Here is a 25,714-nt window from a genome sequence, read left to right as displayed (position 1 = left end):
ATGGCAAGCCGTTCCACAGGACTACATCCAGCATCTCTACGATCGTCTCCATGGGAGAATAGCAGCCTGCATTGCTGCGAAAGGTGGATATACACTGTACTAGTGCCGACATTGTGCATGCTCTGTTGCCTGTGTCTATGTGCCTGTGGTTCTGTCAGTGTGATCATGTGATGTATCTGACCCCAGGAATGTGTCAATAAAGTTTCCCCTTCCTGGGACAATGAATTCACGGTGTTCTTATTTCAATTTCCAGGAGTGTATTTTTACAATATGAGCCCCCACTAACAATCCCATCTGTAAAATTCAGGTTATAAGTTTTAGGTGAGTCGCTACCTCGGCAATTATTTGTCAACCTCTTAAACGAGTTTAAGTATTGTTACTATACGAGGCCCCACTACCTATCCAATTTGTAAAACTCGCACCGCAATAGCGCTTTCCCTTTCCGCAGTATAGGTTTTAGGTAAGAGTTTTGGGTGAGTCGCTATCTGGGCAATTATTTATCAGCCTCTTAAACGAGTTATGTAAAAGTGGTAGTCTAACACTTTGACAATGTAAAAGAAGAAAATAAGTGACGACAAAAGACGGGGAAATTAATGTTCTTGCTACTGTTGCAGTTGATCCGCACGTTAACTCAATCAAAATCGTACGAGGAAGTGGCATGAGTCAGGAAAGTGTCCTATGCATTCTCCATCGACATTAGTTCCATCCCTATCACATCTCTCTCCATCAAAGACGGCATGAAAACGATTATGAGAAACGCGTAACTTCTGTACTTGGGCATCATGGGTATTATGTATTTTGTTTAGTGATGAAACCACATTTACCAATCATGGGCAGGTAAACCGCTCAAACATGCAGTACTGGTCTGCTGGCTTCGTCATGTGGAACGTCAGAGTCAGTAGAGCGTAAAAGTGTGGTGTAGGATGGAGAACCATCAGCTCATAGGCCCGTTTCGCATGGACGGTTGATCGTGCACAAGCATCGTAGCCTCCAAACAGACCATCTTCCACGGATGCTAGAAAACGTTCCTCTGCAGACTAGAAGGTATGTGCTGTACTCACACGACGGCTTTCCAGTGCACTGAGTACTACAGCATGTCTTCACACATTGTTTTCAAATCGTTGGATTGGACCCAGAGGGCCTGCACATTGGCCGGCCCGTTTCCCGGATTTGATATCTGTAGATTTTTTTTCTGTGTGTGAAATCTTATGGGGCTTACCTGCTAAGGTCATCAGTCCCTAAGCTTACACACTACCTAACCCAAATTATCCTAAGGACAAACACACATACCCATGCCCGAGGGAGGACTCGAACCTCCGCCGAGACCAGTCGCACAGTCCATGACTGCAGCGCCCCAGACCGCACGGCTAATCCCACGCGGATTTTTCAGTGGGGAAAGCTGAAAGATAGTGTCTACAAGGACATACAGACTGCACCCGATGATAAACAACAACATATTACTGCAGCCTGCTCTGACATCTCCACTGAAATGCTACAACGTGTGCAGCAGTCATTCAATACCAGTCTTGAAGGGCGTATTGCCGATGCCGACCATCATTTTTAACACAACATGTGATGGTCAGTTGTCTCGTTACTTGACAGAAGTCACATAACTAGTGCGTGCGGATGCACTAATATCGTACGAACTCTTACGGGAATCAGTTATTTGCGCATAGGAGTTAATGGACGAGGCATGCTGTACTGCAGCGTGCAATAAGTTGGGCATTTGATTCGGCTAGGGACCGCGTCCGGACGACCAAAGCGATTAGGGCAAGCGCTCAAGAAGGGTAAATTCGTGTTCGAGTCCTTGTGCGGCAAAAATTTTCAACTTTCTATTTACATTACCACAATTCCTTGTGCGATTGGAAGTGACGAATTCCCACCCATCTCTTACCCTATTTTTCCCGCTCAATGCTTCATATACATGTATGCACCAGCCACGTCACCTCGAGTGGTGTCTATTCTGTCGAACATGTCTGGAAGAACAGACGCCACTGAAATACATATATCTACGTTAAGAAGTATATGAACAATCTGTACTTCCTGGGTCACTTTCAAAAGTAACCAAACGACCAGAATTTTGCACCATGTACAAAAGTATGCAAACGATCTTAACATTTTAACACTTGAAAGCATCATGTGATTTGTAGAAGAATTTAGATGTCGAAATATTTAATCTGAGGGTACATTTCCCATTACACCAAGTTCAATTTAATACTGGAAATACTGCTACTTGCACCCTCTACATAATTTTTGATAAATACTTTTGAACATGGCGCAAAATTCTGATCATTTGATTTATTTCTAACATGCCTCAAAAAAAATAGTTTGTTCAGGCACTTTTTAACATGGCACGAATTTCATATCGTTTAGGTACTTATGATCATCCAGTTTTCCGCTAGCAAAATATATTAGTTCCAACCTCTTGCGTTTTAAAAATAGCCATCTCTGCCATGTTGGATTCTGTACTTTCCCGCTACTTCCTTCTTGAATTCAGCGACACCAAAGCTGTGACTGCAGCGGCTGCTGACTAGTGTCGGACACTTGAACTGTGATTGGAACGCTTGTACTCGTACATTTACTACTCACGGGGAAGCTATTTAGCTCCAAAATTATCGACTTATTTTGCAACAAGGATGGATCAGCTTGTTTATGCAAAGAAACTGATGAACCAAACTGCTAAATAATAACAGTCCAACGTCAGATATGCTTACTGGTACACTTTAATTGAATACACTATATTTCTTGACAGTTCCGAGCCCACTTTCGATAAAACGACAATTTACTCTCACAGCGATGAGAATGGTTTTTCCATAAGCTTCATCTCCGTTTCTGAAGGAATATTAAAGATTAACGTCTATTTGTAGCCAGAAAGAAGCCTTTTTATTGACTTCTAGTTCTGTAGACGTTAATTAACATTAATCGCCGTACTTCACTCGTTCATAGTTTTTATGGTACCTGTCCTCAGCGACATTAAGCCTCGTTTAAACTAACACACTAGGTTCTGATACTCGTTTTTTGAAACCAGTGATAGGCAACTAGTTTTGTAGGTTGCTGTCTAAATGGTTACATCAGAGCACACATCAGTTTCGACATTTTGTGAATGCTGAAGTACTGGGACTCTTAAAGGCAGAGGCGGAGTTCATGCTTGTCGGCTTGAAAAGTATGGGTTCGTGACTGCATAAAAGGGCGTTGTTCAGCGATCTTATTGACGAAACAAGTGTGCAGCACAACAACAACTTCATCCTCCTAAGGAGGAAATCAGAACAGTTCACTGATCTTCATAACGGAGATAAAATGCATTAAGGAATTAAGATAGTTATGCGAGAAACATTATCGTTGGAACTGAAACTGCAAGTCACATTACATTTGTTTTTGCAAGAGGACATTTTTCTATCTTACCCCGCTTAGGTCGCAAGAGTTTATAATTACTCGCATTGGTGGTAACGAGACCAGAGCGAAACGGGTGGCTTCGGTGGAGACTGACAGCGGAGATCACGAGGTGAACTAATGAATATTTTCAGTCCAGAGCGTAGCCGAGTAGCCTAAGCATGTACCATAATCCAGGGAAAAGTCCAAATCATAAAAAGTTAATCAGGCAAGATCAAACTATTTTGAATGAAGTGACCCGCAGTGATAGTAAAATACTTTTATACAAACTCACGACCGGTTTCACGTCAGTTGAAGAGGCATCCTCATGTCTCTAAGGATGCGTCTTCAATAGACGCGAAGCCTGTCGTGACTTTGGATGAAAGTACGAGGGTAAGTCAATTATTATCCGCAATTTATATATTTGTTTATTTTGGTAGTACTGTCGTTTTACGTTCATGACGCATGCTTTGTTTATTTGTTGTTATATCTTTGCCATTTTAAAGCTGCTAGTTTAGTTTCGTTATCACTGCAGTGCTATTAATCATGGCTGCTCCGCTGTCTATTTGCAACAAAGAAGAGCAACGTTTTCAGTCTGGAACCGCGCGACCGCTATGGTCGCATCGCAGGTTCGAATCCTGCCCTGGGCATGGATGTGTGCGATGTCCTTAGGTTAGTTAGGTCTAAGTAGTTCTAAGTTCTAGGGGACTGATGACCTCAGAAGTTAAGTCCCATAGTGCTCAGAGCCATTTGAACCATTTCAAGACCAACGTTCAGCAGAGATGCGTATGCGTTTTTTGTGGTCGGAAGGCGTAACAGGGGCCCAAATTCATCGAAGACTTTCGGTACAGTACGGGAACAGTGTTTTTCCACAACGGAGTGTCTACGAATGCAGTGAAATATTCCGAGATGGTCGCACAAGCTTTACGTACGATGAAGGAGCCGGACGACCGTTTACCGACACAAGTGAATAAACCGTTGAGCGTTCACGTGAAATGATTCTCTTAGACAGACGATTAACTTTTGACGAAGTTGCACATCGTCTGCAAATTAGTCACGGTTCTGCTTACGAAATCATCCACAACAGACTTGGGTTTCATAAAGTTTGTGCAAGATGGGCCCCGAAACTACCCACACAGTTGAATAAACAAACGCCCTTGGACATCTGCAAAAACATTTGGATCGCTATGGTAACCAAGGGGACAACGTCTTAGGCAGTGTCATTACTGGTGACGAAATATGGATCCACCATTACGAGCTGGAGAGTAAACGGCAGAGTATGGAATGGAAATATCCAAATTCTCCGTGCAAGAAAACGTTCAAGACCCAACCGTCCGCAGGAAAACTCCTGCTTACGGTTTTTTTGGGAAGCACAAGGTACTGGAATATTATGGGGAAAGGGGCACAACAATAAGCAGTGTACGTTACAGTGAGATGCTTACTGCCAGGCTAAAGCCTGCAATTTGAAGCAAACGCCGAGGATTTCTGTCAAAAGTAGTTGTGTTGTTGCACAACAATGCCCGTCCGCATACTGCTGCCCACACTGCTGAAACGCTCCAGAAACTCAAATTTGAAGTACTAGATCATCCTCCATATAGTCCCGATCTTGCCCCTTCTGACTATCACTTATTTGGTCCAGTCAGACAGGCATTAAGAGGCGTCGATTTGCCTCGGACGAAGCAGTGAAAGAAGCGGTGCATTCCTGGCTCGCAGCTCAACCGAGAACCTTCTTTTATGAGGGCATCAGGAAGCTTCTCCAACGATGGACCAAGTGCGTTGAAACGCAAGGAAGCGTTGTCGAAAAATGATGTTCTTGTAAGTTTTTTATTTGATTACAATAAAATTTTATAATTACTTTGCGGATAATAATTGACTTACCCTCGTATTTTTCAGCCACTGCGGATTATTTCATTGAAAATGTGCAAAATTGGTTACGGATGAACGCAATTTAACATAACATGCTGAAGGTCAAAATACTCTGCTGTCCAATGGCGGGAACGTAAGACTTTAGTGACTAGCGAGAGATGGTCGCAATCGGCGCGCTGCGGTTTTTAGCGGTAAAACTCGTCAGAGGGCGGCGCCGCCTCACATGCTTGCCATGGCGACCGCACCCAGCGCGTGGGCGAGCCGCGGCCCTCGCCTGCAGCTCGAGTATCTCTTGACGTGTTCTCTCTGTCGATACTCCTTCAGATACTAAACCCTGCCTCCCTTTAATCGGCACGTAGGGCTGAAAGTGACCTGGCCGTTGCCGACTTCGCTGAGGGAGGGGAGAGAGGACTGTAGTAATGCCCGCCAAAGGTGCCTGCGGACAGTTCCTATCGTGACTGATCGACGGAGTCTGCGCGCTGCTTGTCCACAGCTCGTGGTCGTGCGGTAGCGTTCTCGCTTCCCGCGCCCGGGTTCCCGGGTTCGATTCCCGGCGGGGTCAGGGATTTTCTCTGCCTTGTGATGTCCTTAGGTTAGTTAGGTTTAAGTAGTTCTACGTTCTAGGGGACTGATGACCATAGATGAAAAGTCCCATAGTGCTCAGAGCCATTTGAACCATTTTTTGCGCGCTGCTTAGGAAAATCAGCAGGGGAGTGGGGTCCGGAAGTGGCGCAGGTGGGACCAACGAGCCGATCTTCTTGGGCACCATAGATCGATAATACTCAGCGTCCACCGATGGCGAGGGAAGGGGGCCGCCGATGGTGAGAGTGGACCGGAAGTGACGCAGGAGCAGGAAGTGGTTCGACCTCCATTGCCTCCCAACAGTAGTCATTTGTCAGCTTCCTACCGAGGCCTAACACAATGGTGGAGAGTGTGGTAGTAGGAGGCTATCCTGGTGTTGTCGTGTAAGGCACCATAAAGGTGAGCAATAAAAGCATTGTATAAACGTGTCTACTTGATTTTTTGTGAGCTTTAACAGACTCTCAGGGAGCATGTTGCTCTAACATCTAAGAGCTTATTATTATTTTATTTCTTTAAGTAGCGTTTATGACTCCCTAATGTATCATAGTTGTCCTATTGGTGAAAGTGGACTTACTGTTTAACGTAGAATCAGAACCATGTGTCGTTCCTAGCGACTCTTCACATCACTTAGAGGTAACAGTTAGTTTACAGGCAGGCTGAAACTTTCCTTGGCCCTGCTGGGGTTCTATCAGGCGACGTCTCGATTTTCAGACCATTATACCACCAGGCACGACATTTAGTGCTTTAAACATTATAAATGAAGTAGCGTAAAGTAAACAGGGGGAACGTGTTTAAAATAGGAACACAATTTATGAAGTTCAACTCAATTTATTTTTATGTTTCGTATAACATTATAAGGTAGAAAGCCACTGAAACATACTAACAGGCGATGGATGTGCTATCTGTTAACACTGTAAAGAAAACAGCGAGAAAAATGCAATTATTATCGCCTGGGCTACAGGGAGCAGCATCCGTGGGTCACTGATATATTCATATTTTTAAGACGGAAGTTTTAAAGGTTAACTCGTCGTTCATAATGTGAGCTGTGGAACGGCTGTTTGACCTGAGAAACTTATGGCGTAGACTTATGTACGAAACCACGCAAAATTGTACGTTATAAGGGTAAAAGAGGAAATAATGCAATAGGATCACTGAACATAAATTAATAATTGTCTGTATATGAAATTTGCGTAAGAGTATTTCTGTTTTGTTTGATTATAAATCACTGACTGCTTTTATAGAAATCAACGTTTGTTTGTTACACAACAGTTGTGCCAAACTGAATACACATACAGTCGCGTGAGGAAGGAGTAAGTACCCACGTGTCCTCGAATGCAACTTAAATTTAAATTTATGTGTTCTCAAATGCAATTAATACTCAAGTTGATGAAGGGAGGAAGTAAACAGACATAAAAAAAAGAGTGTTCGAGATTCTTCTCCTAGCAGGTAACTTTGAAGTAGTGATGTGGAACTAGTTACAATTGCTTTTATCACGTTACAAACTGTATAGCAAAATAGAGATTATTCCTTTTTCATTAACATTTATTTCAGTCCTAGACCTGTGACACTGAGCTGATGTAGCTACAGAAAAATACTAGTTACGTGAATGGTTCCTTAGTGAACAGCCATATTGCAGAACTACTGTTTGCAGGGATTATTTCATCTCGAGTACACAGGTAAAATTACTCATGTGCAGTTGTAAGAATGCACGTCTAAATATTGCTATCCAAAGTAAATACAAGGTTCGTCCAAAAAGTAACGCATCACATCTTTTTTCTCAACAATTATTTTACTGAAACGTACGCACAAGAAAGAATGATGTCTCATTTTACACTCCCTATTTTACCACGTAATCTTTTTACAGTGCCGGCCGCTGTGGCCGAGCGGTTCTAGGCACTTCAGTCCGGAACCGCGCTGCTGCTACGATCGCACGTTCGAATCCTGCCTCGGGCATGGATGTGTGTGATGTCCTTAGGTTAGTTAGGTTTAAGTAGTTGTAAGTTCTAGGGGGCTGATGACCTCAGATGTTAAGTCCCATAGTGCTTAGAGCCATTAGAACCAATCTTTTTACAGTGCTATGGTCTTTTTCCAGCGAGACGCAGGGGCGTTGAAGCTCTTTCGGTACAACTGTTGTTTTAGTCACGAAGGTGTTTCTTCAGTGTGCGAATCACCGCTTCGCCATCTTCAAAATGTCTTCCACGGAGTCGTCAAACATGTGTGAGACGGAATGTTATCATGTTGAATCAAACAATAATCTGGGCTGTTATTGCGCTGAAGTCGCTGGAAGCGCTTCTTGAGTTTGGTCAATGTGTACATATACACTTCAAAATCAGTGGTGCTCCTTGCTGTCAACACGAATGAGCACAAGCTGCATCTTTTGCCAGGTGTGACAGCCTTGGATGACCTCCCCGAACAATGCATATCTTGGAGCTCTGCCTGAGCGCCTCCTTGTAATAGCCTCACCGTCCTTGCCAAGAGGCCAATCGTACTTCTGTCGACTGCAGGTGCTCCATAAACTGCAGACAAACCTTTGTGAATGCTCCCCCAGCTTCTTTCTTCGCAGTCAGATATTCAGTAACACACTGCTTGTAACGTATATCCCTTGCAGACGCCATTTTGAAACATAGCTGCAGTTACGCTATCTGTCGGAAGAAACGCAAAATTTGTGTGCATACTCGGTAAACTTTAAATAATCCATACCTAAAGTAAAGCATTTGAACCATAGTTGTTGACTGACAAAAAAAAAGTGGTATTACTGTCTGCATGCTGCCAAAAGGAAATCTCATAGAACATAAAAGGAATGAAGTTTATAGAGTAGCGGACAACGTCAGATGCTACGATACTGACAATGTAAAATAAAATGTACCACTTGGAAATTGTGCGTCAGTCCTCTGAAAACCTGTTCGACAATATTATTAAAAGTAAAATTTTCTTCTCCTTCTTCAGCGGCTCTCCGAAGTAGTGAAGCCTTGTGATGAACTTGTAGCCATACTTCATTGTCTACGATAGGAATCGCTAATGGTTCCTGGAGACCTCTCAAGCCCATTGTTTACTCTAGTTTTTGCTTCCTCTATTGTCTCCTCCGACGAAAACTAATGGCACTGCAGATAATCATACGTGCTAGATTAAGAAGAATTTTCGCTGGACTTGAGGTGAGCGAAGAACGCGGTTTCCTGCTTTTTAGTAAAGAGACTGCTTCAAGACCGCTCGAAGTGTCAAAGTCGGCAGAGGACAGTCAACAGGGTGGAACAGCGGGGTAAAATCTCAAGCGTTCATGACGAGAACGCCACGTTATCTTGCACGAGGTTTAACAGCACGAATCCTCAGGAAAATAGAAATATAATAAGAGGGAGCGTAAATTAAAAATTTTGTGAATATATCTGAAATTGTCAGAATAGGAGAAAGTGATCGTAAGCAGATAATCAAAAGTAAAATTACAAACATTTTGAAAACTTTCTATATAAATAGCGTGGCTGTACATAATAGATTTTACTCTGACATTTGAAATAAAACTGTTATGGACGATGTACACGGCTAGTGCATTTAAAACACTAAACGGGATCTGAAGATGGTAGTTAAGCTATCGAAACTAGTGATCAGATCGTAAGAAATTTTTAACGTTAAACACGGTGAGACAATATATAAAAAAAATTTGAAAATTTGGAAGAGTTTAATAGAAAGTTTTATAAATAGTGGAGGGCTTTTGCACTCACAAGCGGAAGGTCTCAGACACAGCCAACCGATTCGGCTCACATTTGTCAGGTCGCTTGTGTCTATCGAAATACTCTACTACATTTAGGCTCAGAAACCATCCACTTTTGAGAAAACTGCCCCTAAAGTTCATGATGCACAATCGATACAGAATAGACGGATCGACAGGTAATTGAAAACTGAGCATTTTTCATCAACATATACGAGATCCGCAGACGCAAGCTTTTTTCGACTGCCTCTTATGTACCTTTAGGGTAAGAGCTGTTCAGAGAAAGAGCCGCAGGTGTTGCGACCAAGAACTGCGACAAGAGTTGATTTTTCTCCCTTTCGCTATAGCGAGCGCCGATTGCTAATCTTCGCAGTACTCATACTCGGAACTGTATTCATATAACAATGCTTGAGATTTTAAGTCTTTTCTAATCCAAGTTGTTTGAGTAATTTACTTATCTACTTTGTTACTATTCCTTATGATCTCTCTTTCGTGTGACGACGCGCCGCCGCCGGTGCAAGTCTTGTTAGCTGACGCCGTTTGGCGACTTGCGTGTCGGTGATGATGAAACAATGATGGGGACAACACAACACCCAGTCATCGAGGGGAGAAAATCCCAGGCCCGAGCCGGAATCAAACCCGGGCTCGTTCGGTTCGCATCCACCCATGCTGACCCTGCGGCTAGCGAGGCGGACATTATTCCTTATCGATTTACTTACCTTCACAACCCTCCTATTCCTACCAGCTAAGATGCAGGAAAAAATACAAATACAAAAAAATGCGGAATGCAGCTAGAGATCGACACAGATTCTCTGCTTCCGAGTCAGTTACCGAGCGAGGTGGCGCAGTGGTTAGCACACTGGACTCGCATTCGGGAGGACGACGGTTCAATCCCGTCTCCGGCCATCCTGATTTAGGTTTTCCGTGATTTCCCTAAATCGTTTCAGGCAAATGCCGGGATGGTTCCTTTGAAAGGGCACGGCCGATTTCCTTCCCAATCCTTCCCTACCCCGAGCTTGCGCTCCGTCTCTAATGACCTCGTTGTCGACGGGACGTTAAACACTAATCTCCTCCTCCTCTCCCGAGTCAGTTGAGTTGGACGTATGCAACTGTGAATTCGTTTAACAGCTCATACCTTAAGAGTCCACTGGAAGTCGGAAGAGTTTCTTTCCTCGATTTCTAGGAAAATATGCGTTTTCGGATTCCATATATGTGAATGAAAAATGTTCAGTTTTCAATTATCTTTGGATACTGTCATTTCTGGAACGATTGGGCGTCAACAATATCTTCAAATCTGTCATTTTAGGTTGTACATAAGCGACGTGTCAAATATGAACCAAGTCGGTTTCCCGTGTCTGAGGCCTTTATCCTTGTCACTCATTACTAGGGTTTCACGTCTCAATACAGGGTGAAAAGTATTTAAACCGACAAACTCTGGGAGGTTGTAGGGGACATCAAAACAAATATTTTTCCCTAATGTCATTTCTTCCTATGAGGAGTATTTAAACCGGTAGAGAAAGATTTCTCTGGTGGCAAATTAATTAAACCAACAAACACTTTTCCATTTTTTATGACCAAGAGACAACACATTAACACAGCCCAATTTCAATTACAGTAGATTTTCAAAAATGCCTCCATTGACACGAAAATAAAGGTGACACCGTCGGATCATGTTCTGTCTGACACGGGCAAAACCCCTGGAGTATCTTGAATTGTTCCTGCTGCTGCTACTATCCGGGCAACCATATCCTCTTCTGACGCAACAAAAGTTGCGTAAACAAGGTTGCGCAACTCTCCCCACACAAAAAAGTCCAGAGGGGACATATCTGGGGATCGAGCAGGCCATGGTACAGAATCACCTCTGCCAATCCAGTTTCTGGGAACCGTCGGTCCAGGAATCGACGCACACGACGACTGAAATGTGCTGGCGCCTCGTCACGTTGGAACCAAATGCGTTGTCATGTAGGGAGCGGGATATGTTCTAGCAACTCTGGCAATGCTATGGCGAGAAAATTCTAATAGTGCCTGCCATTTAATGGCCTAGGTAGCAGATACGGCCCAATTAAACAGTCCCCAACAACACCGACCCACACATTAACGAAGAACCGCACTTAAGTGCTAGTAACTGTGGTACGTTGGTTATCCTCATTCCAAACATGCGAATTGTGCATGTTGAAGACTCCATCACACCCGAATGTTGCTTCATCGGTAAACAACACAGAGGATGGAAATGTAGGACGCATTTCACACTGTTCCATGTACCACTGCGAAAACTGGGTGGATAATCAACTTGTTCCAGGTTGTTGACACGCTGTAAGTGAAATGGACGTAGCAATTACTCTCGAAGGACCGTTCTTACATTCGTCTTATTCGTCCCCAATGTTACGTGCAATTACACGAATGCGGATTGAAGGATCCCGCTCCACCTGCTGCAAGACAGCTTCCTCAAATTGCAGCGTTCTTACGGTGCGACGGCGTCCTTGTCCATGTAATCTGCTAAATGACCCGGTCTCACACAGACGTGGGTACTCAGCAGCAAAGGTCGTATGATGTGCGATACGGCGATTAGGATATTGTTGTTGATAAAGCCGTTGTGCAGATCGTCTGTTGTAGTGCTCTACGTATTACGCACCAACCATATCAATGTACACACTCCAGGTGAATCGGTCCATTAGTAAACGGAGAGAATGCACTACTACACTGGTGGACAGCAGTTGCCTACAACTGAAGAGCGTAATACGCCCTCTAACAACTGAAGATCGTAATACGGCCTCTAACAATTGAAGAGCGTAATACGGCCTCCACCGGTTTAAATAATCCTCATAGGAAAAAATGAGATTAGGGAGAAATATTTGTTTTGATGTACCCTACAACCTCCCAGAGTTTGTCGGTTTAAATACTTTTCACCCTGTATCTTTCGTAAACTCTTGTTCCTCACCCCTGAAAGTTATTATTGGCATCATGGGAGCATCCTGTATAAACAAGACGAATGTGAAATGAAATGGCCGTAGTTGTTTATAACGCAGACGAGTGCGCTGCGACAGTGACAGCGCCAGACTGGCAGCCACAGCTGTGCCAGAGGGAGCGCCGGACGACAGCAGCGGCAGTTGGCCCCTAGCAGTGCGGCCGCGCCGCAGGGCGCTGCGCTGCGCAGCCGTGGCTTGGCCGCTATGCAGATGAGGGCCTGGCCTTCATTACGTGTCCCCGCTCTATGGCCAGACGGCGCCGCTCTCTCCGCCGCAGAATGCCTGTCTGGCCTTTCACACCCAGCACGTCGTACGCCATTACTTGTCAGGGCATACTGGCGTGCACTGCGGAGAGCACCATAGCGGGATAAAAGAGCTCTAGTAAAACCAAGTGGGCTGCGATACGACAACGGTGAAGCTACGAGCAGCGCTGTGGTATCGTGTTTCCAACGACAGCCTCAGGCAGAGAGCCGTCTGCGATTGTAGAGAACATGTATCTCAAGAAGGACTAGTTTTCAGCTGAGTGTAGTTTCTTATATCAATTGAATATCCCATTCGCACCCGAAATATACACTGAAGCGCCAAAGAAACTGGTACAGGCATGAGTATTCAAATACAGAGGTATATAAAGAGACAGAATACGGCGCTGGGGTCGGCAACGCCTATATAAGACTATAAGTGTTCGGCGCAGTTGTTTGATCAATTACTCCTGATACAATGGTAGGTTATTGAGATTTAAGTGAGTTTGAACGTGGCGTTATAGTCGGCGCAAGAGCGATGGAACACAGCATCTCAGAGGTAGCGATGAAATGGAAATTTTCCAGTACGACCATTTCACGAGTGTGCCGTGAATATCAGGAATTCGCTACACCATCAAATCTGCTACACTGCTGCGGCTGGAAAAAAATCCTGCAAGAACGGGACCAACGACGACTGAAGAGAATCGTTCAGCGTGACAGACGTGCAACCCTTCCGCAAATTGCTGTAGATTTCAGTGCCGAGCCATCAACAAATACAAGTGTGCGAACTATTCAAAGAAACATCACCGATATGGAATTTCGGAGCTGAAGGCCTGCTTGTGTAACCTTGATGACTGTACGACACAAAGCTTTGCGTCTTGCCTGGCCCCGTCAACACCGCCATTGGACTGCTGATGACTGGAGACGGGTTGCTTGGTTGCTGGTGTCCAACTGGATGAGCGGATGAACGTGTACAGGTATGGAGACGAACTCATGAATGCATGGATCCTGCATGTCAGCAGGGGACTGTTGAAGGTGGTGGAGGCCCTCTAATGGTGTGGGGCGTGTGCAGTTGGAGTGATATGGGACGCCTGATACGTCTAGACACGACTCTGACAGGTTCCTCGTAGGTAAACATCCTGTCTGATCACCTGCGTACATCATGTCCATTGTGCATTGCGACGGACTTGGCAATTCCAGCAGGACAATTTAACACCCACACGTCCAGAATTGCTACAGAGTGGCTCCAGGAACACTCTTCTCAGTTTAAACACTGCCGCTGGGCACCAAACTTCCCAGACATGAACATTATTGAGCATATCTTGAATGCATTGAAACGAACTGTTCGGAAGAGACTTGTACCCCCTCGTTCTCTTATGGATTTATGGACAGCCCTGCAAGACTCTTGGTGTTAATTCCCTCCAGCACTACTTCAGACATTAGTCGAGTCCATACCACGTCGTGTTGCGGCACTTTTGCTTGCTCGCGAGGGCCCTACACAATATTAACCGTGTGTACCAGTTTCTTTGGCTCTTCAGTGTATATCGCTATAACGAACTTCCAAACGCAAATCATTCCAAACAAAATGTGGACAAATATGGAGAAATTTTGCCAACGTATAATCCTGTGGGCGCTGTGCTTACGGCACAAAGATTTCTACTGAAGAGAATGACCTAGGTGCAGACGTTGTTAATTCCGATGACGACAGCAAGCTTTAAAGACACCTGTCAAACACATAATTTATTAAGTGATTTACGGCTTGACAAATTGTGTGAGGAAATCGAGCTCACGACTGGTTTTTAAATAATTCATTTAGCTGGAAAATAACTACACAGGTGCCAATAGCAAAGCAGTGCGAAATAGTTCCCTTCTTTAAATTAAAATTCATAACGTTTATTTGCAGAGCTTGTGACCTGCACCATCAAATGAATGTAAGCATGTGAAGTCAATGTGACTGATTAAACTACACGAGAATACGTATAGCTTATAATTTCAAGTAAAAACATTTACTTTTAAAGCAACACAAATCATTGTTCAACTAAAGACTGTTGAGATGGTAACACAATTTAGTGAGCAACGTACACTCTCTTTCACGTAATACCACTAAATAAACGACAAAGATCTTTCCTACACCTATTAGTCCTTGTGTCACGATACCTCACAAAAGCGTTTAGTGTTAACAACATAAAATACTTCGCAAAGAGCATATAAGTTCCACACTTACTCGTACCTCTCTCACAGATCTTACAACTTTCGACTATGCGCCTGTCTACCGTCCAGAGACTAAGAAGAACAACTTTTGTGCCTTGTGTCACCACTTGAAATCGTCAGTCCTACATCACACAGCACAAAGTGTGCGCTCCCAAGAACACTTTCCTTTTTCATTCCCAAACAACAACTCTCATGCAACCCGTCCATCCTGGGCGCTCTCCTGGTACCACAGCTATATAGCCTGTCACCGGCTGTCACCTCCTACTGCCTCTCTTCCACCTGTTATGTGGCATCTTTTCTGCAAACGGTCACGTAACGTATTATATAATGTTAAATGCACATACCCACGGTAAATTTAGTCGGTAGGTTCTTTAACACTGAATCATAAATGCAGACAATATTCAATACTACCCGTGACTGCTCAGCTAATTACTTCTTCTCTCACCTTTCTTTTACTATGGTAAGGGCCTGTCATTTTCTACAGCCTTGGAGAGCCGCTTGTAACTGACTCAAGCGGCATTGAAGTCTACTTAAAAGGATCAGGAGGCGTAACAAACGTGTTCAGAGCTGAGAGCTGGCAATTAGAGCAGGTAGAGAACGCAAAATTCGCTTCATCCCATTTCAGCACAACAGACAGCCCAAGTACCAGCCTATCTGTATGTTACGATGCCTACAGAAGTCTCTTTCGAAGATAACATGTGAAGCCAGAGGCAGCCACCAGAAGTAGAGAAGTGTGGGATCCGCCATTTCTCTGCAATCTCACCACGAAAAAATGTTAGTTTAAAATTATTTTAAGACGCTCTCTCATTGGTTCACAATAATGATTTCTGTAAAACGCACACTTTCCCAGGTGTGCCTATGTATAAGCCATTTGATAAGCCAGGGTTAGAAACCTGTCTTGGAGGGGAAGGGATTTCCTGCCTCCTTCCTCACTCCAGTCCACCACTGCTTAGCTGTGACAAAATATGCAACAGTATGAGTTTAAAATTATTATCGGTCAGAGCTCTGAAGGTCTGTTGCAATTGGCCAGCTTGGATCCTACGCCTGTAGAAACAGCCGAGTGTCAGGAAGTTAGACACTTGCTCCTTGGAGACGGGTGAGTAAACACTTGCTGGCAGGCGACCAATGAGACGAGACTAGCTGTCGTACAGAAGGATGTCTCCATATTAGAACTGAGTCCAGAAGTCAAGCTGAACTTGGGATTTCCAGCTGTTGCTCCTGCTATCTGCCTGCCATGTTCACACCATATAGGAGTGGTACGATGAGTCGGCGATGCAATCACTGGATCGAGGGGGACACAAGGCTAGTTAACTTTCATCTGCGTTTATTTGCACTATTTTAACGTTGGCAGCCAGCTAGTTGCTTCTACTGTGCACTTCGGCGATTCTGCTGGTGGGTTCTTTCTTTAAACCTCTAACTATTATTCTAGTCATTGGCCTTATCCGTGATTTATCCTCAGGATTACGCTTTTACTGCGCTCACCTACAGGTACCAAGGTTATATTTCATAATATCAATTCCTTGTCCCTTTATTAAATGTTAGATAATTCGTAAGTTGCGGCTTTAAGATAATAAACCAATTTGTTACAGTAGCCGCACGTCTATGTTGCACATAGACGAGCCCCTCCATTAATACATCCATGTATGGTAAAAATGAAATAATCGAATGGCACTGTTGGCCGGGAGGCCCCATTCGGATGCGATAGCCAAGTGCACATCTTATTTCAGTCGACGCCACATTGGGCGACTTGTGGCTGATGATGAGGATGAAATGATGATGAGGATGAAATGATGATGAGGATGAAATGATGATGAGGACAACACAACACCTAGTCTTCGAGCGGAGAAAATCTCCAACCTCGTCTGGAATCGAACCCGAGCCCAGTGCTTGGGAGGCAACCATGTTATCAGCCATCTAAGTAGGCGGACTCCATGCATTATTTCATCAATACCATTTCCTTCCCTTAGAACAATAGTTAGACGTTTAGACAAGAATTCTACACAGTTCCTACATTTACGTAATGGATGTGAGATAAAGAAAATGAGGTTTCTAATTTTTGCATACCGTGGTGTGTTTTCGTATCTTATCCAGTGTATTTGAGCTGAATTTCCATCTAACGGTCGTTAGCTTGGGAGTTTAAGTTTACCTGTTTCTGTAAATCCTCACTACCTGTTTCTGTGGGTTCCCCAATACCTGAGTTCATCCAGCTAAATGGTTTCTTACCCAGCCCAATATAATAGACAGTACCCAGTTGTCCGCGGCTGAACATTTCTGTTTCCATTCATATATGGGCAGGTAACTTTCCCTAAACCTTTCCTCAACAGAAATCACCTTTTTCACCACGCTGAGTTCCTTATACTAGGTTGGGCGCTATTATCTAAGTGGCGGTGAAATATCATCAGTTTACAACTTCGGTTGCTGGGATTTCACGCCACACTAACTGAATAAATCTCTAAAATTTTCTCATTGGCCAAACTTTGCGACAGATGGCTGGAGCACCTGCCCGTGAAAGGCAAAGGTCCCCACTTTGAGTCTCGTTCCGGCACACAGTTTTAATCTGCCAGGAAGCTCCAGGTTAGAACAATGTTCAAAACTTAAATGTCAGTCAGGACGGACCTCCTCTTGCTAAAACATTTCCAGTTGCAATGTTGTCATCAAACACAATATTACACTTCTTGAGCTCATAAAAATGGCTCAAATAGCTCTGAGCACTATAAGACTAAACATCTGAAGTCATCAGTCCCCTAGAACTTAGAACTACTTAAACCTAACTGACCTAAGGATATCACATACGCCGGCCGCGGTGGCCGAGCGGTTCTAGGCGCTATAGTCTGGAACCGCGCGACCGGTACGGTCGCATGTTCGAATCCTACCTCGGGCATGGATGTGTGTGACGTCCTTAGGTTAGTTAGGTTTAAGTAGTTTTATGTTCTAGGCGACTGATGACCTTAGGAGTTAAGTCCCATAGTGCTCAGAGCCATTTGAACCATTTTTTGACATCACACACATCCATGCCCGAGGCATGATTCGAACATGCGACCGTAGAGGTCACGCGGTTCCAGACTGTAGCGCCCAGAACCGCTCGGCCACTCCAGCTCGCTCTCGAGCTCATACCTCAACATACAATCTTCATAACATTTTATTTTATTTGTACAGGGATCACGACATCTTACAAAACAGCGAAATGAGGACACGTAGTCGTTAACATCCATGAACCAAAACATTACACCAGTGGCGTTGAGGACATGACTTTGAAAAGGGTACGTATATCTGACCAGGCGCGTGGGAATAAGCATCTCAAAAACGTCCTTGGTGGCTGACTATTCGCATGCTACTATCGTGAGAATCTATAGAAAGTGGTTGAAGGGCGGTCGAACCACGAGTAGACGACAATGTGTCGCACAACCAAGCCACATCACGGGCACTTGGAGGTAAGAGTCTTTTTCGCTCTGTAAAAGCAACGCGGGCGCAATCGCTCTACAGACTCCAATGATGGTGCAGGCAAAACGTCGATGCAAGCCATTCAGCGCACACTGCTGAATATGAAGCTCCGCAGAAGAGGACCCCTACATATTCCCACGTACACCCTACAATATAGCGAATTATTACTGGAGTTGGCGCGGTATCATCGAGATTGGACCGTGAATCATGTAAATATGTCACCTGGTACGATTGGCCACATTTATTGATACAGGAGATCGATGATCGTGTCCGGATACACCATCGTCCAGGCGAATGGCTGCTCTAGACATTCACCGCGCCATGGACGCAGGCTGACGGTGTCAGTATTCTGTTATGGGGAACATCTGTCTGGGTGTTCATGGTGCCTATGGTAGTAACAGAAGGTTCCAATACAGCCGTGGGCTACGGGAACGTTATTGTGGTCGACCAACGTCTCTTCACGTTTGATGTCCTTCCCTAGGACGATAGCTACTTCCAGCTGGATAAATGTCCGTTCCACAGGGTCATACTTGTTCTACATAAGTTCGACGATCATGACAGTGAAGTCACGTTGAGGCCTTGGCTACTGGAAACCCCTGATATGAACCCGATGCAACATATCTAGGATACTCTCGGACGCAAGCTTGGCACCCACAAACCACCTATCCGTAATTTACGGGACTTTCGTGATCTGTACTTAGGCGTTTTGTGCACCATACCTCCAGAAACCTACCAAAGGCTTATCGAATTAATGTGACACAGAATCATTCCTATTCTGAGGTACAAAGGTGGACCAACACGCTATTAAACAAGAGCTCATAAAGTTTTGTAAATGAAGCAAACTTCACAAGCCAAGACCGCTAAAATTCATTTTATTGGATTACGGGTTTCGACAGAGCTATGCTGTCATCATAGGATATAAAGCTTTTGAATTTTAGCAACATATTATTCATCAGAGTTACAAGTCGCTTCATATTGCACATGTACACCCTACTACCATGAAGATCACTAGAAACCTACGTATAGTTAGGTTTGTGTTAGCACTTAATAACTTGTAACACTGGTGAATAATATTTTGTAAAATTTCAAAAGCTCATATGGTTCAAATGGCTCTGAGCACTATGGGACTTGACATCTGAGGTCATCAGTCCCCTAGAACTTAGAACTACTTAAACCTAACTAACCTAAGGACAGTACACACATCCATGCCCGAGGCAGGGTTCGAACCAGTGACTGTAGCGGTCGCGCGGTTCCAGACTGTCACGCCTAGAACCGCTCGGTCACACCTAATTCAAAAAAAAAAGATCCAGTGATAATATAGCTCTGTCCAAACCTACTACCATGAAGATCATGACACATCGCCATATCAAATGCAAACATAAGCCTAACTATACTTAGGTTTGTAGTGGTCTTCATGGTAGTAGGGTGTCCATATGCACTGTAATAAGATGTTAGTGAATAATGTGTTGTAAAAATAAAAAAGCGTAAGATCTAATGATGGCAGAATATCTCTGTCGAAACTGGCCGTACAGAATAATGCTTTGTTAGCGATCTTGGCTTATGGAGATTTATCTACCTACCACACATCGTAGGCCGCCCACAGACTGACCATGTCAGGAATACGTAATAAAGTTTTGTCTCATCGGTGTATCTTGCAAAAAAAATCGAGTTTTATCACGATTGATTTCCGTAAGGAATTGTCATTCCGATAATGGCAGTAGATCTATAGCTTTTTTACCTTACCTATATTTTTCTTTTGATTTTCAACAATAACAGAACTAGACCAATTAAGGAAATCCTTTTGCTTCTCAGGAATTTTGTAAATAGTTTAACAAGTCACTTTTTTATTACTTTTCGTGACTTTCAGAATTTCTATTGCACCATATTCACTTGCCACAGCTGGCAGTTTATCCTGCCTGCAAAGCGGCCAAGCCACAGACCTTCACGTTGTGTGATGCGTGGATGCCTTGTCGCCCACTAGTGGTTTTCATCGTCCTTCATCCATTATCCGTAGACGCTCATGATGCTAGCACCCGAACAGCCGACCAGCCTCGCTGTTTCTAGATGCGCCGTTATGTCACTGAGAAACAAATCCATCAGAGACTTTACAGTCCTTCGAAAGTTCCTGAAGCAGACTTTTGGTCACGTGATTCTAAAGTTGCAACCACACCTAAACGAAGATCAGGCGCACGTCATGTACTAAGGGCATTAAAGTATTACTTATTTTTCTTCTTACATTCAGTAGGAACATATTACTCGCACGTGAGAGCGCCTCATGTTATTTCAATACAGGAAAATTTCTCGTGAATCTCTGTGACTCAAAGATCATATAATGTGTTAGTAATCCCAAAGAAAATCAGCAGTATAAAATGTGGTGTCACCGCCAGACACCACACTTGCTAGGTGGTAGCCTTTAAATCGGCCGCGGTCCGTTAGTATACGACGGACCCGCGTGTCTCCACTATCAGTAATTGCAGACCGAGCGCCGCCACACGGCAGGTCTAGATATACTTCCTAGCACTCGCCCCAGTTGTACAGCCGACTTTGCTAGCGATGGTTCACTGACAAAATACGCTCTCATTTGCCGAGACGATAGTTAGCATAGCCTTCAGCTACGTCATTTGCTACGACATAGCAAGGCGCCATTACCAGTTACTATTGATGCTGTAAAACATGTACCGTCAAGAGCGATGTTCACCTATTATGGATTAAAGTTAAGTATTCTACCAGTTACCTCCTTTTTTCTGAAGTCTAAAATCCGTGTCCTGTTCCAGACCTCACGCCAGCCTGCGTGCGCTTAGACGCGTGCCTTTCGGCTTCCTCATAGTGGATTGGCTGTCTTGCCAATCCACAACATAAAATATCCATGCAGTATAAAATACGCATGCCCGTAAGAGTCGCTAAGAGACCAGTTAAAAGTGCTGCTGTATTTTTTAACACGAAGGCTACTCGATTAAAGCAGGCCTGAAGATGACGTAGTATATCGTCAAACCGGTAGTCTAAAAATAAAACCTAAATAATGGCGATTGGTATTGTTTTATTCGTCACTGGACAGTGGATGACTGATTTGAAATGATGAATCACGATGTACCCTGTGGCAATCCGAAGGAAATGTTTGAGTTTGGCGAATGCCTGGAGAACATTAGGCCTACCTGCCATCATGTGTGGCGCCAACAGTGAAGTTCGGAGGAGATGATGTTGCGGTATGGGAGTGCTTTTATTGTTAAGGTGTCTTCCTTCTATTGTATTTAAGAAAACAAAAAAACGAGGACTGGTATGAATAAATTTTATACCATTGTGTACTGCGCAAAGCAGAGGAACAGTTCGGACACGAAGATTGTCTGTCACAAAGCAGCGTCTGTGAGGCAATGGTTGGTGCATAATAACTAGCCTGTCCATAATCCCAACCTGAACCTAACAGAACACCTTTGGTATGAGTTTCAATGTCGCCTTCTCTCCAGAACCTAGTGTCCACCAACACAACCGTCTCTGGTTTCGGCTGTTAAAAAAGAAGGAGTTGCCATTCGTCCACAGACGTTCAGGCACATTTGAAGTCTCTGCAATACAGGTCAAGCCCTTATAAAAGCGAACCATGGTCACACCTCTTAGTAATATCCAGGTACTTTTTATCAGATAGTGCTAACTCTGAGTAAGTGTTAAATACGACCAGCTTCATCAGCCTCGTACTAACCTCCTCCCCCCTCCCCCCACCCTCTCCCCGATGGACGGAAATGACAGAAGCTGTGTACCAATTCTGTGTTCGTATAGAATAAATTTGTGTGAGGAACTGTTCTAAATGATTGCGTATCGGTATCTGAGGCGGAACATGTGGTGAACCCGCCCGGTGTACACCTAGTGAGCTGTACGAAACTGCCTAGAAACCACACCGGGCCCTTGTCATTAATCCGTTAGATGGATTTGACCTGAGGCCAGCAGACGTCCCCGTCACGGAAGCGGTTAACATGTACGACCCAGACGCGTGATCAGATAGTGTAATTTACACTCCTGGAAATGGAAAAAAGAACACATTGACACCGGTGTGTCAGACCCACCATACTTGCTCCGGACACTGCGAGAGGGCTGTACAAGCAATGATCACACGCACGGCACAGCGGACACACCAGGAACCGCGGTGTTGGCCGTCGAATGGCGCTAGCTGCGCAGCATTTGTGCACCGCCGCCGTCAGTGTCAGCCAGTTTGCCGTGGCATACGGAGCTCCATCGCAGTCTTTAACACTGGTAGCATGACGCGACAGCGTGGACGTGAACCGTATGTGCAGTTGACGGACTTTGAGCGAGGGCGTGTAGTGGGCATGCGGGAGGCCGGGTGGACGTACCGCCGAATTGCTCAACACGTGGGGCGTGAGGTCTCCACAGTACATCGATGTTGTCGCCAGTAGTCGGCGGAAGGTGCACGTGCCCGTCGACCTGGGACCGGACCGCAGCGACGCACGGATGCACGCCAAGACCGTAGGATCCTACGCAGTGGCGTAGGGGACCGCATCGCCACTTCCCAGCAAATTAGGGACACTGTTGCTCCTGGGGTATCGGCGAGGACCATTCGCAACCGTCTCCATGAAGCTGGGCTACGGTCCCGCACACCGTTAGGCCGTCTTCCGCTCACGCCCCAACATCGTGCAGCCCGCCTCCAGTGGTGTCGCGACAGGCGTGAATGGAGGGACGAATGGAGACGTGTCGTCTTCAGCGATGAGAGTCGCTTCTGCCTTGGTGCCAATGAGGGTCGTATGCGTGTTTGGCGCCGTGCAGGTGAGCGCCACAATCAGGACTGCATACGACCGAGGCACACAGGGCCAACACCCGGCATCATGGTGTGGGGAGCGATCTCCTACACTGGCCGTACACCACTGGTGATCGTCGAGGGGACACTGAATAGTGCACGGTACATCCAAGCCGTCATCGAACCCATCGTTCTACCATTCCTAGACCGGCAAGGGAACTTGCTGTTCCAACAGGACAATGCACGTCCGCATGTATCCCGTGGCACCCAACGTGCTCTAGAAGGTGTAAGTCAACTACCCTGGCCAGCAAGATCTCCGGATCTGTCCCCCATTGAGCATGTTTGGGACTGGAGGAAGCGTCGTCTCACGCGGTCTGCACGTCCAGCACGAACGCTGGTCCAACTGAGGCGCCAGGTGGAAATGGCATGGCAAGCCGTTCCACAGGACTACATCCAGCATCTCTACGATCGTCTCCATGCGAGAATAGCAGCCTGCATTGCTGCGAAAGGTGGATATACACTGTACTAGTGCCGACATTGTGCATGCTCTGTTGTTGTGTCTATGTGCCTGTGGTTCTGTCAGTGTGATCATGTGATGTATCTGACCCCAGGAATGTGTCAATAAAGTTTTCCCTTCCTGGGACAATGAATTCACGGTGTTCTTATTTCAATTTCCAGGAGTGTATTTACGCGTTAAGTGCCCGCTACGCCACGGCATTTAATCACACGGTGGGCAGAGTCCATAACATCTTGGCTCATCAGTGTCTGTGAGGCACTCGCAATATCTTCAGATTTCAAGAGGTACATAGTAATCCCAATTTTAAAAAAGGGAAGTGCTGATGAGTGTGAAAATTATCGAACCATCAGTTTAGTAGCTCATAGTTGCAAAATGCTGACACTAATTATTTACAGAAAAATACTTGAAGACGCCAATTTCAAAGAAGACTAGTTTGGGTCTCCGAGAAATGTAGGAACGCTTGAGGTAATGCCGACTCTACGAGTTACCTTGGATAATAGATTGAAAAAAAAAGGCAAACCTACCTTTATAGCTGTCTTAGATTTAGAGAAACTTTTTACTGAATTAACTAGATTACATTCTTTGAATTTGTGAAGGTAGAAGGAATAACGAACAGTTAGCTGAAGGTTATGAACAACTTTCGATAATCCAGACTACGATGATAAGAGTCGATTTGTATTAAAGGAAAGCGGCAATTGAGAGGAAAGTGAGACAGGGATTTAGTTTATCTCCCATGTTATTCAATCTGGACATTGAGGAAGCAGTAAAGGACACCCAAAAATAAATTGGAAAGGAAATTAAAATTCAAGGCGAACAAATAAAATCTTTAAGATGCGCAAGTAGTATTATAAGCCTGACCCAGACGAGAAAGCACTTGGAGTATCAGATCAGCGGGTGGATCCTATCTAGAAAAGAGGTTATAACATGAACTTCAACCAAAGTACGTAAAAGGTAAAGGAGTGTAGTAGAATTTACTAACGTTATGTTGAGGGAAGCCGATTAGTAAACGAGATGCTGAAAGTAGTAGAAGAGTTTTACTGTTTGGTCAGAAAAATAACTGATGATGGCTGAATTAGGCGAGATAATAATAAATGCACACCGGAAATAATATTTCAGTGTTCCCTAGAACCATAAATATATTCAGAGTTATTTTAAATTTAAGTGTTGTTTCTTTAAAAGTATTTGTTTCTGGTGTACCATTGTATGGAAGTGAATCGTAGAATAAAAGGTAAAGACAGCAATTTATTTATTTATATGTCCGCCTCCATAGCGTAGCGGTAGCGTTTCCGCCTACCACGCAAGGGGCCCGGGTTCGATTCCCAGCAGGGGACTGGGAGTTGTGTGTCCATCATCATTGACCCGCAAGTCGCCGAAGTGGCGTTAACTAAAAAGGACTTGCAATACGGCGGCCGAACTCCCCCGCATGGGACCTCCCGGCCAACAAAGCCATACGATCATTTCATTTATTTTTATTTATTTATCTGCTACAATTAGCCCACTATCTACATAACAGTTAGTGGACAGTACTATTACCAATACAATTCTTCTAATACAGTTACCACTGTGACAGTATTTTAACAATTAGAACTCTTTGTTAATACAAATACAGGTTGTAAAATAAAATACAAAGATTGTTAAATACGAATAAATAATGATTAAAGAGAATACTATTACTGTTACTATTACTATTGTAAGGAAAGGTGTGAGGGAAGTAAGTTAGAAAATTTGTCCCTGAAGTCGTACCTGTTACAGTGATGAGGGCTCGAGAAAACTTTGAGCCTGTCGTCACTGAAATAGCTTCACAAGTATTTCATTTTTCAACTGATATCTTTTGCTTTCCGTATCAGATTTGTTTCATTAATTGTATTATGAATTAATCCAAATCTAATGTTAACTACGCAGTTTTTATATTATTTTATTTGTTGTATTGTTAGGATTTGTTATATCACATTGGTCTTATGACCTTGTATGGATAATTACATTAATATTTGAATGTCACATTCACTTACTGTATCTATTTTTTCATCCGATTCAGTGCCAGTGACGGTATCTGTTTCGTGCTAAGTGTTTTCTTGTCGTTCTCAT

The sequence above is a fragment of the Schistocerca cancellata genome, chromosome 3, assembly GCF_023864275.1.
Source record: "Schistocerca cancellata isolate TAMUIC-IGC-003103 chromosome 3, iqSchCanc2.1, whole genome shotgun sequence".
Lineage (NCBI taxonomy): Eukaryota > Metazoa > Arthropoda > Insecta > Orthoptera > Acrididae > Schistocerca > Schistocerca cancellata.
The sequence above is the reverse complement of the archived record's forward strand: the minus strand, read 5'-3'. Positions refer to the sequence as shown.